The sequence below is a fragment of the Ornithorhynchus anatinus genome, chromosome X3, assembly GCF_004115215.2.
Source record: "Ornithorhynchus anatinus isolate Pmale09 chromosome X3, mOrnAna1.pri.v4, whole genome shotgun sequence".
NCBI lineage: Eukaryota > Metazoa > Chordata > Mammalia > Monotremata > Ornithorhynchidae > Ornithorhynchus > Ornithorhynchus anatinus.
The window spans coordinates 16,165,880-16,180,051 of NC_041751.1; the positions used below are offsets into that span (position 1 = coordinate 16,165,880).

Sequence of the window (14,172 nt, forward strand, 5' to 3'; positions counted from 1 at the left end):
GGGGTAGATACAGGGTAATCAGGTTGTCCCACACGGGGCACACAGTCTTAATCCCCATTGTACAGATGAGGTAACTGAGGCATAGAGAAGTGAAGTGACTTGCCTAAAGTCACACAGCCGATAAGTGGCAGAGCCGGCATTAGAACCCACAACCTCTGACTCCCAAGCCCCGTGCCCTTTCCGCTAAGCCACTCATAACCCAGAATGTCATGGTTTCTAATCCCAGCTCTGCCACCTGTCTGCTGTGTGACCTTGGGCAAGTCACTTCACTTCTCTGGGCCTCAGTTACCTCATCTATAACATGGGGATTGAGACTGTGACCCCCACATGGGACGGGGACCGTGCCCAACCTGATTTGCTTCTAGCCACCCCGGCACTTAGTAAACAAATGCCATAGTAATCGTTATTGTTTTCACTAGGCCATGCTGCTTTTCATCTTAGCCCCACCTTACAGATTAAAAAAATGAGGCTCGAAGAGGTTAAAGTGACTTGAACGAGGTCACATCTCAGGTCCGTGGCCGACCTGGATACAACCTGATGCTTCTGACTAGCACTGTCCACCGGGCCAAGCTACCATCTGTAGGAACCGTACCAAGGCCGAGAAAGGGGCCGCGTAGAGGGTTACGGGGAAACGGCAACTACTCCGGAGCTGTTTTCCCCTCAGTCTTGTTCCTCTACCACTTGGGGCTGTGGGAAGGGGTCACGCCTAATCCACTAGGGCTTATTTCATGGAAATGAATGAGCTTCAGATGAATCGTAACCTCACTGGAAAGCCCCAGTTTGTTCACATTTACAAGCGGATCTGTCCTGGAACTTGCACTGTACAGCTTAACTATTCTAAAATTAAAAATGAAAAAAAAAAAATGAAATTCAATGAAAAAATTCAAAGTCATTTCTGAAACTCCTAGGGCCACTAGCCCCGTTAGATGTTCTTTCCTGCTGCTCCTCATGAGAGGATGACGGGGCCCATGTTATGTTGTATTCTCCCAAGCTCTCTGCATACAGTAAGCCCTCAATAAATACGATTGAATGAATAAATATCTTTCAGTTAGACTGTAAGCACCTCGTGGTTACTATCTCTGTTATACCTTCCGAAGTGCCTAATTCAGTGCCCGTCCCAGAATAAACTTTGATTAAATACGGTTGATTTTAATATTCATTTGTTCCCAAAATACACTCATGAAACGTACAGTCACCTTAAAGCAAAGACAAGGCTATTTGCAATATCTAAAAGAGCCTAAAGTTAGCTTATTTCTCTAGCTTTGGTGGTGTTTCCATTCTGAGAGGGCTCGGGAACTGGAATAATTTGTCTTTTTTGCAGATATGTAAATTAGAGTAGTGAGTAAATTTTGCTTTATACATTGCTGGATGGTTCCTCTCCAGGGGTGATACCCTGAGCAGACTTTTTTTTATTTCTTTATCGTTTATTTCATTGGTTCATTTCTTCACATTTCTCTTTGCAGAATTCATGTATATATGTGTGCTTATGCATATAAGTATATATATATATATATATATATATATTTATATCTATAATATATGATGGCTAATTATCAGAAAGCTTGAAACAGTACTGGCTGACAATTTCCTCCATTGATGAACGAGAAAGGTGGAAGCATTCACTTCATGTTGAAACTTTTGGGTAGCAAATTTATTTTCAATAGGCAAAGGTTTTGCACCATACAGACCTGGCTAAATGAAAGCAAATCCGAAGTCATTTTCATGAAAGGTTTAGTGTGGTAATCATGAATTTTAATTTCTGTTGCTATCAACCAAAGCACATCTGTTAGGACACCTTTACTCCTTTACAGAAAGTGAAGCTTTGGAAATGTGCAATGTTCAGATAAGAAGTTTTGGTTTTTAGCCCCCAGGTGCAGGGTAGACTATTGAGGAGCTAAAGTGAAGCATGCTTCAAATGAGTCTAAGGTAAAATTGGAAAAAAAGCTGAGATGCCATGTGGTACTCACACTCAAATCGGTATATCCGAATATCAAACCAAATTATAACCGTTTGATAGTCACCAATCTCGACTCAGATGATCCAAAGGCTCAGCTGAGCTCATTTAGACATGCCACATGATGGCATTTGGTTATTTTCGAAAGGCTGAAACTGGGGTGTTTTTCTTCTTTCCCCAGAGGTTTCTTCAATTTGCCGTTCTCCCCCACCTTTACATCTAGCAGGCCAGAACTCGTCCCACCTTCAAGGCCCTTCTGAAAGATCTGATCAGTCTCTTCACACCCTGCCCCTTCCACACCCCAAAATGTCACCTCAAGCACTTCCAAGTCATTTAAGCACTTGTGTACACCTCAACGTCCATCACATTTATACACACATACTCTACTGAGGCTTACTACCTGCATGTGATTTTTGCGACTGTTTCCCCCTTAGATTATAAACTCCGCGAGGGCAGGGATCACGCTTGCTAACCTACCAGGGCCCAGTGAAGTGCTCTGCACAAAGTAAGCCTGGACATATTATTGATTGACTACCTTTGGAACAATTGAATATTAAATCATCCGTGAAATATGCAGTGTCGCCTTTGGGAAAATACGAAAGATCAGGAACATCTGCAATTCCTAAAATAGCCTTACATTGTCTTATATCACCGGAACAGGCCATCTCCTTTATTTGTGAAGTTCAATCCTATGAAGCAACCTCCAAGTGGAATCGCTCCCTTGTTGCAGCACTTGGGAGTTTCAGGTTACACCCATATTTATAGTGTTGTACAGCTTGGAAACTAGGTCACACAAGCTCTTTGGGGGAGAAGCTAACTGCAGCCCTACGAAGATGTACAGTTACCTTACCATCCCACATATTTATTACTTAATTTAAGGGAAGAATTAGCTGTGGTTATACATTAAATCTCATTATTAGTCCCTATTTCACATTTGTGGCCAATTATTCGACAACATTAAGCCACCCAAATACGTAATTACCCCATTTACTCTAAGACAGGCACCACTTGCTACAGGTCCCAGGTTGCCAAAACGTGTGTCAGTGTTCTTGGCGGGAAGCATGTTGCTCTCTTGAATGTGTTTCTCCTTCTTTTATGTTTTTCATCACCTTAATCCTACACACCGAAATCTCACACCCTGAGTCACATCAACCCAATAGCCATCGTATTGTAAGCAACTTGAGGACAGTGGTCTTGTTTCCTAAATCTCTTGTCCTCTGCACACAGAACCCACTCATTAAGTGTTTCTGATTGAAATGAAGTCATTCCTGACACTGAAGTGTACGTTCACCTGTGCTTTAAAATATTTATTCTGATATTTCATCTCAGTATATTCAGCTACCTCCCATCTGATGCTTTTTGCTTCCCATCTGCTCTGGCTCTTTGTAACCATTTTGAACCATTTGGTCTGTCCAACTTCTCCATTAGATTGTAAGCTCCCTCAAGGACAAGAAATACTTGTTTGGTTTCTTTTCCTCTTTCCCAACCACTTCGTACAGTGTGTCCAATTCAGTCCTAGTACTTCATGTATTCTCACCGCTATTCCGTTTAAGAAATGAATTATCCTGGAGGGAGGGAGTCAGAGTTGCAGAATAATTGGGAAATAATTTGAGGGAGGGAAAATGAGTGTTCCCCCATGATGTACAATGGCATGGAGGAGACCAGCCCAGCCAGGAGATCGACCTCTCCTGGACCCCAGAGAGGGTTTCCTGATGAGGCAAGACTTCCAGACAGCTTAAAAGATAAAACAGGTATCCATTCCTTTTCTTTCATACAGTGGCATCTGTTAAGTGCTTATATGTTCCAGGCACTATACACCTAATGCTAGTACAAATTGCTGGGGTAGGCTCGGTATCGCCAATCAGGTTGGACACAGTCCACGTCCCACATGGGGCTCACTGCCATAATCCCCATTTTACAGATTTATAGAGAGGTTACCGAGGCACTGAGAAGTTAAGTGATTTGCCCGGGGTCACGCAACTGACAACTGATAGATTCGGGATTAGAACCCAAGTCCTCTGCCTCCCAGACCCATGCTTTATCCACTGGACCATGCTGCTTCCCAAATATTCCTCCCCACCTGTATTACTCTGAGCAAACTCTTAGTACAGTTGCAAGTAAAATCAAGTCAGCACTGACTCACGTGCCAAACCATGACCTTGACTACTTTTTCCATGAATTGTTATAATTTCTTTCTTTCACTTAGAGCTACTGTGAATCAACTCTGTTTGTTGAATTAGAAATTAATTTTTAAAAGATAATTGCTTTCTGATTCAATATATTATTTAATGTATATGTGCACATGAAAGTATCATTTTAAAGTGGCCTTAGATTTTGTCTTTGTAAAGAACTTCAGGAAATAGGCAAATTAAGTCTGAAACATCTTTAATTTATCACTTAGCTTGGAAGATCGATGAAATAATCCAATACATTTAATGATCCGTAAGAAAAAAACTGCAACTCAGTAAGCACTCAACCCAGTGAACTTTTTACCTATTGCTGGGGTAAACTCAGCACTTTTACCTGAGACACCACTTAGGTAAGAGAATTCACTTAGATACACACGGGAGCACTTTAGTGGAAGAATTTGGGACAGATAATGTAGGACGGATCATCTCAAAATGATTTTAAAAGATCATCTATTTCTTGTGCATTGATTCTTTAATTGACAACGAAGCCCTTAGTTGAAGCCGTTGAGGTTTGACTTCAGTGTTGAGGTTTGGGAATGTCTGACTGGCGATTGTTAGCCATATTCTGATTCTACCTTCCAAGCTGATTGTTGAAACTTGGAGTGGTGATTTAGAATTGGTTGAAATAATGAACCAGTCAAACCTCCGCACTTTGATCTTGGGGTGAGCGTAAAAGACTGTGATCATGGGAACATCGAGGAAGTCTTCAGGATTCCAAATGTTGAGGAGGAGGTTAGGCAATCTTCTGAGGATCAGTTTCCCTCTCTGCTCATTTGTAAACTCCCTGAGGGCAGCGATCATGTCTACGATATTATATGCTTCTGGTGTGGACAACAGTGGGAAGGTTATGTCTGAACCTGTTCCCACTGACAGTGGAGTAAAGCGGGGCTCACTCATACGCATGCTCATACGCATTCTCACTCATCAGTCAATCCACCAATGGTGTTCTCGTTATATCCCGGCTAGACTACTGTGTCAGCCTTCTCTCTGACCTCCCTTCCTCCTCTCTCGCCCCGCTCCGGTCTATTCTTCACTCCGCCGCCCGGCTCATCTTCCCGCAGAAACGATCTGGGCATGTCACTCCCCTTCTTAAACAACTCCAGTGGTCGCCTGTCGACCTCCGCTCCAAACAGAAACTCCTCACTCTAGGCTTCGAGGCTCTCCGTCACCTTGCCCCTTCCTACCTCTCCTCCCTTCTCTCTTTCCACCGCCCACCCCGCACGCTCCGCTCCTCCGCCGCCCACCTCCTCGCCGTCCCTCGGTCTCGCCTATCCCGCCGTCGACCCCCGGGTCACGTCCTCCCGCGGTCCCGGAACGCCCTCCCTCCTCACCTCCGCCAAACCGATTCTCTTTCCCTCTTCAAAACCTTACTTAAAAATCACCTCCTCCAAGAGGCGTTCCCAGACTGAGCTCCTCTTCCCCCTCTACTCCCTCTGCCATCCCCCCTTTACCTCTCCGCAGCTAAAGCCTCATTTTCCCCTTTTCCCTCTGCTCCTCCACCTCTCCCTTCCCATCCCCACGGCACCGTACTCGTCCGCTCGACTGTATATATTTTCGTTACCCTATTTATTTTGTTAATGAATTGTACATCGCCTCGATTCTATTTAGTTGCCATCGGTTTTTACGAGATGTTCTTCCCCTTGACGCTGTTTAGTGCCATTGTTCTCGTCTGTCCGTCTCCCCCGATTAGACCGTAAGCCCGTCAAACGGCAGGGACCGTCTCTATCTGTTGCCCACTTGTTCACCCCAAGCGCTTAGTACAGTGCTCTGCACATAGTAAGCGCTCAATAAATACTATTCAATGAATGAATGAATTCATTGAGCACTTACTGTGGGCAGAGCACTGTACTAAACACCTGGGAGAGTACAATGCAACAGAGTTAGCAGGCGTGTTCCCTGCCTGTAACGACGCTTTTCGAGGCCACCCTGCTTAAGGACCCAACAGAGCTGATAGAAACTGGGGTCAGGCTAGGATTCCTGCTCCTCTGGGCAAATCTTTGACCCAGCAGGCCAAGAGCTCCATCGGAAATCCCGGAGTTACTCTAGAGAAGACGCTGAATGCTGACAAATGGCCTCCGGAAGGCCATTTGGCTCCAGAAAGCCAAAGTTAGGCAGCACACCAGAGCTGGCAAGCTCTACTTATAGAAAAGGATCTTTTTGAGCAACACAAGGATGATGCTATCACCCCATGCGACTAATTAGGCTTCCGCCTTTCAGTTCTGCAAGTATAGGCAGAACCCCCTCAGGGTCACACCTGGAGAGTTCCCAGTACTCTACCAGTCTCGACTACAGGAGGGAGAGTCGGGCAGAGGCTTATCCATTCCCTTCCTAGCTTGGGCAGTGGCTAGCAAGTGGAAGGCAATCTGCTACAAGTCAAATCTCCCCTGTGCTGGGCGGCCGCAGCGGCATGCGAGAGCATCAAGGATGAAGACTTAAGTTTACGGCGCGGAAGGAGGCAATGGTAAAGTACTTATGTATTTTTACCCAGAAAAGTCTATGGATACACTTCCAGAATGATTGCAGGTGGAAGTGGGGCGTTCTGGGAGAGACGTGTCCGTGGCGTCTCTGTGGGTCCAAGACGACTCGACTGCATAAGACAAGTATAGGCAGAGGTAGAAAATAGGCTCTCAACGGCCTACTACGTCTTTTGAGGGACTGATCCGGAAGGGAGGGACCGCAAGATTCAGTCCGAGCAGCGGAGCTAGAGAGACTTCTTTTTCTGGACTATAAATTCCCTGAGGGCAGGGATTGGGTCTGCTCACTGTTTCGCACTCTCCCAAGCGCTTAGTATAGTGCTGAGTCCATGGGCATTCAGTAAGTACTACTGATTGTAGAGTACAGTCTTACCCTTGTGAGCAGCTTGGTTGGTTTCACCCCTTCTTACCTGATATGATTTTAACAAGTTGCTTTGCCTAAAAATACAATTTTTTTGATTTATTATATTTGTGTATGTGTCTATTTGTCATTTAAAATCCTAGATTGTAATAGTAATGATAATAATATTGGTATTTGTTGAGCGCTTACTATGTGCCGAGCACTGTGCTAAGTGCTGGGGTACATACAAGGGAATTAGGTTGTCCCACGTGGGGCTCACAAGTCTTCATCCCCATTTTACAGATGAGGTCACTGAGGCCCAGAGAAGTTAAGTGACTTGCCCGCGGTCACACAGCTGACAAGTGGAGGAGCGGGGATTGGAACCCACGACCTCTGACTCCCAAGCCCGGGGGCTCTTTCCATTGAGCCACGCTGCTTCTCTATTATATTCTATCGGAATATAATATAATTTTATATATACGAGTGTGCGTGTGTTTGTGTGTGTGTATATGTACAGACACAGCATATACACACACCCACAGAGTGTCATTTAGAATCCCACTGTTGGACATTTATTATATTGGAATATAATATAATTTTATATATATGTGTGTGTGTGTGTTTGTGTGTGTGTGTATATGTATAGACACAGCATATACACACACCCACAGAGTGTCATTTAGAATCCCACTGTTGGACACTAATCTCCTTGTAATTGTATAATTAGTCATGACTTCTTAGATAGTGGAAAATAAACGAATCTGAAATGTTTTCCCTGAAACACTGATTTCCCTGAAACAAAACATGCAGAATTCTGGTAAATGCTGTTAGTTCTGTAAAAGCTTTGAAAAACTCTTTAGTATTTATTTATATTTTTAAAAATTGGGTTATGAATCTCCAAGAAGTGAAATCATTTCAAGTTGGTGTATTTTGAAGGGAGCTTTAATTTTCCAAATTAGAATTGAAATTGGAAGAGCTCCAACAAATTTAAATGACTGTACGTCATACCAGGCTAAAGCCCTGATCACCTTTAAATGAAGTGCTTATAAAATTTTAAAGTGCTCTAGTAATTTTCAACCAGTGTGCATGTGTGTCGGTGCCCAGAACCCTGATCGTTTCCAAATTTCACTTCCAATAAATTTAAATTGCTTTGTGCGGTGCAGAGTAATTTAAAATTATTGGAGGGCTTTAAATTCCATACTGAAGTGCCTATAAAATGTGAGGCCCTCCAGTAATTTTAAATCACTCCACACACTTAAGAGTCCTTTAAATCCATAGACCGCTTAGGCTTTTGTTTTTAATATGATGAGTGACAAGCACCCATCCAGAATGACATTTCTAAGCGAGTGACGGGGGGACCCTTCCTGAGTTCAATCGAAATGTGAGTCTTTCGAAAGCAGTTCAGTAGGATGAGTGAATTCCTCGTAACTGACACTGTCATGTGTAGCCTCTGTTTCACTTGCTATGTTCCAGGATGATGTGTCTCATGCCTTTGTTTTCCAGTTATCTGTCCATGGTTTTGCTCTCTTGTCGCTTCGAGAGATTCCCTGTTTATGGTTAATCCGTTTCAACCGATCAGAGAGAAGCTGTACGGGGACTCTCCTGGCAACCATTCTTCTCATGTATCCTACAAAGACGGGAGATGAGGACCAATGTTTCCCAGCCCGCTTTAATGACTCTGTTGTACGACTTAATTGTTTAGGCTCCTATCTTGATATTAATATGAGTAATCTGGTAGATATGGCATAGAAGTGAGACCTGGGGTCTGTGTTGAAAGTGGTGTCACAGGCAGATCGGAAGCTTTAGGAAGACTGAGTTGAAAAGAGGGAGATCTCAAGTGCACCAGTTACTGCGGATAGGAGATGCATTGGTACAGCATTGACCCTTGACTGATAAAAATCTGCCTATTAAATGATTTCGTTTTGGAACTCAGAAGACAGGGGTGTGTGTGTCTCACAAGTACAAAATAAATAAATATATATAAAATAATGATGGTATTTGTAAAGCGCTTCCTATGTGCCAGGCACTGTTCTAAACACTGGGGTAGATACAAGTTAATCAGGGTGGAGTCGGTCTCTGCCCCACATAGGGCTCACAGTCTTAATCCCCATTTTACAAATGAGGTCACTGAGGCCCAGAGAAGTTAAGTGGCTGTCCCAAGGTCACACAGCAGAAAGTGATGGAGCCAGGATTAGACACACACACACACACACACACATATATTTATACCTTCATATATTTATATGTATATATTTCCCTGCTCTTTGCTTGGTGTTTTGAAGTGGAGAGTGGCTGGGATGAAATTCCACTTTAAAGTAGAAAATTCAAGATTTGCTCTTGGGGACTAGAAGGGGATGGGGCGTAGTGATACCTATCATGGATTCCTGGGGCTCAGGTGGAAGAACACTATAATTTTGGATTCTCTGCTCAGCATCTTCCCCCCCCCCCCCACCCCCCCCCCGCCCATTAGGGTTGTCTTTCTCCCTTCTTCGCCTCACTTTCCAAAACCAGCTGACATTTCAGTGAATCAACTCCCCAGTCACAGGATCAATTTATGCTTGGGAATGTACATGCCTCCTCAAGAATCTAACTAATAACCTCACCTCAGAAGGGAGTTGAAAAGCTCGAAGCTGTTTAGGGGGGAAACTGGCAACCCTAAAGCCAGAAATAATACGTATGTCTCTGAAACCCGCTCTAATTATCTTGTATCTACCCCAGGTGGTTAGTACAGTGCCTGGAATATAATGAATATGTAACAAATGCCACAGTCGTAATTAATCATGTCGATCAGGCTGCCTTCAAAGAGTCACCACCAAAACTGGGTTGATGAAAACTCAGAAACTGGAAAATATCATGAAGGAAAACAAACAAGGAATAAACGTTGTCTAAAAGAAAGAAATACTTACCAGTGGTACAAGGTGAAGTCCTTAGTTTGGTCATGATCACTGTGTCCCTGCATCCCTTCAGCTTTGAGATTCCACCCCTAGTGGAGAAAGTCTTCGCTTGATTTATGTCTCAGCTCACAGGGCTTTGCAGACCTCCCATTTTGTAATGACTATGAGAAACAGCGAGATGATAATGGGGGTGAATTTCTTGTTTTGCTGCAAGTCACTTTTTAATCTCTTTTGCTTTCATTGATGCAGTCATTCTGGTCTCTCTTCACCAGCTAGCAAACCAGCCCATGGAGATAACTGACAGTGTCTCCGAGAAGTTCCCACTGAGTGTATTTTGTTCGGAGCTCAGCTTCTTGGTCTCAGGAAGCTTCTGGGGTTGTGTCATGGAATATCTGGCCATTTTCTGTACTTCCCTGGAGGCTGTTAATTAGGATCTGTAACGGACTTTTTACCAGTTTTCAGTGCATTGGTTGTCCTGATAGATGAGAAGCTCTAGGGCCTAGAGGATAGAACACAGAAGGGGGAGTCAAGAGACCTGGGTTCTGACCCCAGCTCCTCCTCTTTGCTGCTCTGTGTCCTGGGATTTTTGTAATTTAACTGTTTCTGTTTCCTCATCTGTAAAATGTGGACTAAATGTCTGTGTTTCCTCCCATTTAGACTCTGAGCCCCATGAGGGGCAGGGACTGTGTCCAGCCTGCTCTGACTGTATTTAGTACAGTGCTTAGAATGGAGTAAATGCTCCACAAATGTCACAGGTGTGATCAAGATTGGTCCCTAGGAGTCATGGGTGAGCTCAATCGGAGGCTTATCAGAAACACAATGCACCGTAGTCACATTATGAGCCCAGGCTGAGACACACTAAAGACCCAAACCATTTGTAGTATGCAAGTTTTACAAATGTGAAATCAAGCAGAGGAGAAGCATTGAAGGCATTTTGTGGTCTGGAAGGCCCTGTAGAAATCCGTTCCAGTAATAGTCAATATTGATACCTTCATCTTGATTCTTTAATTCCCGTCTCACTTTAGTGCATTTCAGCCTAGAACTAACATAACATTTTGGATCCTGTGGTTTGATTCACAGGTCTCAGTTAAACATAGATCCATTTCCCCTCATTTGGAGGGAGCTTCAGACTGTCAGGGATCCAGACAATAGAACTGAAAACAAGCTGATATTCCACCTGAAATGAGCCAGTGAACCAGCTATAAATTGGCCCTCTCTGGAGAGAACAAAACACCTCACTTACAATTTCAGCAGATTATTAGGCAAAATGAAAAAAGATAGTGATACTCTCTTGGTTCAATGGTTTTGTGGCCCTGAAATTAGACTATAATTCCTAGTGAAAGCAACTCTTTATGGATTTTTCTACATCCCCACTGGTTAGAGCTTCTTCTTTTGTCATCCAGCTGAGGAAGAAATCTACTGCCTTGATTTTATCTGAGCCAAAAAAGAAGTTGTCCTTTATGTTTCAAAGGTCTTGGATCCATTTACCTTTAGGTAGAAGGAACCCCGTTGACATCAGACTCCACACTGAGGATTCCACCTCTGTGTTCTAAGATCGGGCTCAATAATAATGGTAATCAATTAAAAAATCAAAGGTATTATTTGTGGTATTTGGTTAAGCACCTATTATGTGTCAAGCACCATTCTAAGCACTGGGGTAGATACAAGATTATCACATTTGGCTGCAGTCCCTGTCCCACCTGGAGCTCATAGTCTAAGTAATGATAATAATATTAATAATGGTATTTGCTAAGTGCTTTCCATGTGCCAAACACTGTTCTAGACACTGGGGAAGATACAAGGTCATCAGGTTGTCCCACGTGAGGCTCACGGTCTTAATCCCCATTTTAAAGGTGAGGTAACTGAGGCAAAGAGAAGTTAAGTGGCTTGCCCAAGGTCACACAGCAGACAAGCGGCAGATCCAGGATTAGAACCCAGGTCCTCCGACTCCCAGGCCTAAACTCTTTCCCCTAGGCCGTGTGGCTTCTCATTGAGCGCTTACTACGTGCAGAGCACTCTACTAAGCACCTGGGAGACTACAGTGTAGCAGAATTGGTAGATACGGTCTCTGGTCGGTTTCTTCGTGAATATGTCCCCAGGCCTCTCTCTCGTGAGGTTCTACTACAAAGAATAATGATGGTGATAATAATAACGCAAATGCTGGTATTTTTTGAGCTCTTACTATGTGTGCCAAGCACTGAACTAAGCAGTGGGGTGGGTATAAAGTAGTCAGGATAGCCCCTGTCTCTCAGAGGGCTTATAGTCTAACTCATCATGAGGTTTTGCCATGAAATAGAATGAGAGGGCAACAGAGGTAAGATTTTGGGCAGGGATCGTGTCTGCATACTATTATGCTACCATTAACTGGTTTGTACTTCCCCGACTGCTTGGTCGAATGCTCTGCCAGCAGGTTCTTAGTTAATACTATTGACTGATTGCTTGAGCAGGTGGCAGAGAGTAAATGGCGCTTGATCAAGCGGAGCTCTGACGGGAGGGGAGCAGATATCTCCTCCCTACTCAGACATTTGATTCGTTCATAGTCCAGGCTGACTCTTTGGACAGTCCTACAGGGAACCGCCACCATTGTAACACATGGATTTCCCCCAAACTGTCCTAAAGCTCCCATTGTTTCAGCATGAAAGCATAGTTCCTTAAAGGGCTTCAAAAGTAAGCACTGTCCTAAAGAGTCACAAAGTTTTTCATCAGTTGGCCTTAAAGGAGACAGTCTAATCTACTTCTCCCTCACCGGTCCTTCCTTGCACTCGTAACTGTTCATATAGAGAGTCCAGTGAGATGCCCCATGCTGTCAGCCACATTTTGTATGTTTTTTGTTGCCCTTCAGGGCTGACTATCAACAGCAAAGTGATTTCCTATCAGCAGTGAGACAGCTTACCCCACTGCCCTGTTGCAAGCGAAGAAAATCCACCTCTTGGCTGTTGACATCTAACATCGTGACCAGCCAACCGGAATCCATCAGTGGCATTTATTAAGAGTTTACTGTGTTCAGAGCACTGCACTAAATACCTGGGAGAGTACAGTGTAACAGAGGTGTCGTACTTTCTCATGTTTTCAGAAAGCACAGCACATGGGCACTGCCCGTCCTGTGCCCTCTCTCTCTGCTGCTATTCATTAAGCATTCATTCACTGAGAAGCAGTGTGGCATAGTGGCAAGAGCCCGAGCCTGGGAGTCAGAGGTCCTGGGTTCTGATGCCGACTCTGCCACTTGTCTGCTCTGTGACCTGGGGCCGGTCGCTTTATTTCTTTGGGCCTCAGTTACCTCATCTGGAAAATGGGGATTAATAGTGGGATTAATAGGTGGCCCCACATGGGACAACCTGATGACCCTATCTCTACCCCAGCACTTAGAACAGTTCTTGGCACATAATAAGCGCTTAACAAATACCATCATCATCATTAAGCGTTTACCCTGTGCCAACTGCTGTGCTCAACTCTGGAGTAGAGACAAGTTAGAGCGGACGCAGTTCCTATCTGCCATGGAGTTCACAGTGAAAGGAGGAGGCAGAGCAGGTATTAGTTCCCCATTTTACAAATGAGGAGACTGTGGCAAATAAGTTGCGACTTTCCCAAGGTCACACAGAGTTTTACTACGACCGCCCTACTTCCCAGACTTTCCACCCTGTGGCTGACAACAGCCCCGTCGCTGTATCTTAAACCCGCACCCTCTACCTGTCAATCTTTTATATCTGCCTGTCTCCCCCATAAGTTCTCTGAGGGCCGGGATTCCCTTCTATCTCCACTGTGCTCTCGATCGCTCGATATACAGTCGGCACCAAATAATGCCATCGAATGATTGATCAGTGGAGTTATTTCCAAATCCTGAATTGCACCTAATGATAGAATTTCATAAAAAGGAATTTTCATGCAGTTCCCTGGGATCGTTTAGCTTAGAGGCGTAAGTTCCACTTGCTTACCCCTCTCTTCCAGGCTCTACTTCCCCAAACTCCTCCTCGATTTCACCCTCAAGGGCAGTGCTTTGGCTTAATTTCTTTTCTAGTAGTCGAAATCTTCTTTAGAAAACCCGTTCATAAGTGATGTTCAGAGTTGGAGAAATTAATCATGTTGAATGTTGGCCACTTCTGCCCAGAAAGGATGACTGGCTTCTAGCTAGCCTCCTGGGGCTAATTGTCCAGGCCCAGGCTGGACAAAATGGAACACCATGCCAAGGTCCTTGGAGGGGGTGGTCCCATCAGATTTACCGTGTCCTTTTTCAGAAGCCAAGTGGCCCCCGCTGCCCTTTTATCAATTTCACTTTGGGAAATACTTCATGTCACGTGTTTGAAATAGAACAGGTTGTAACCGT

General features: G+C 44.2%; 1 non-coding gene across 1 annotated transcript; it reads left to right on the plus strand.

Moving 5' to 3' along the window:
* The first annotated feature begins 6,379 nt into the window (after positions 1-6,379).
* LOC114807692 lies at positions 6,380-6,517 on the plus strand. The gene has a single exon (XR_003755767.1). It is a non-coding gene; the product is annotated as a small nucleolar RNA SNORA7 (small nucleolar RNA).
* Positions 6,518-14,172: the final 7,655 nt, after the last annotated feature.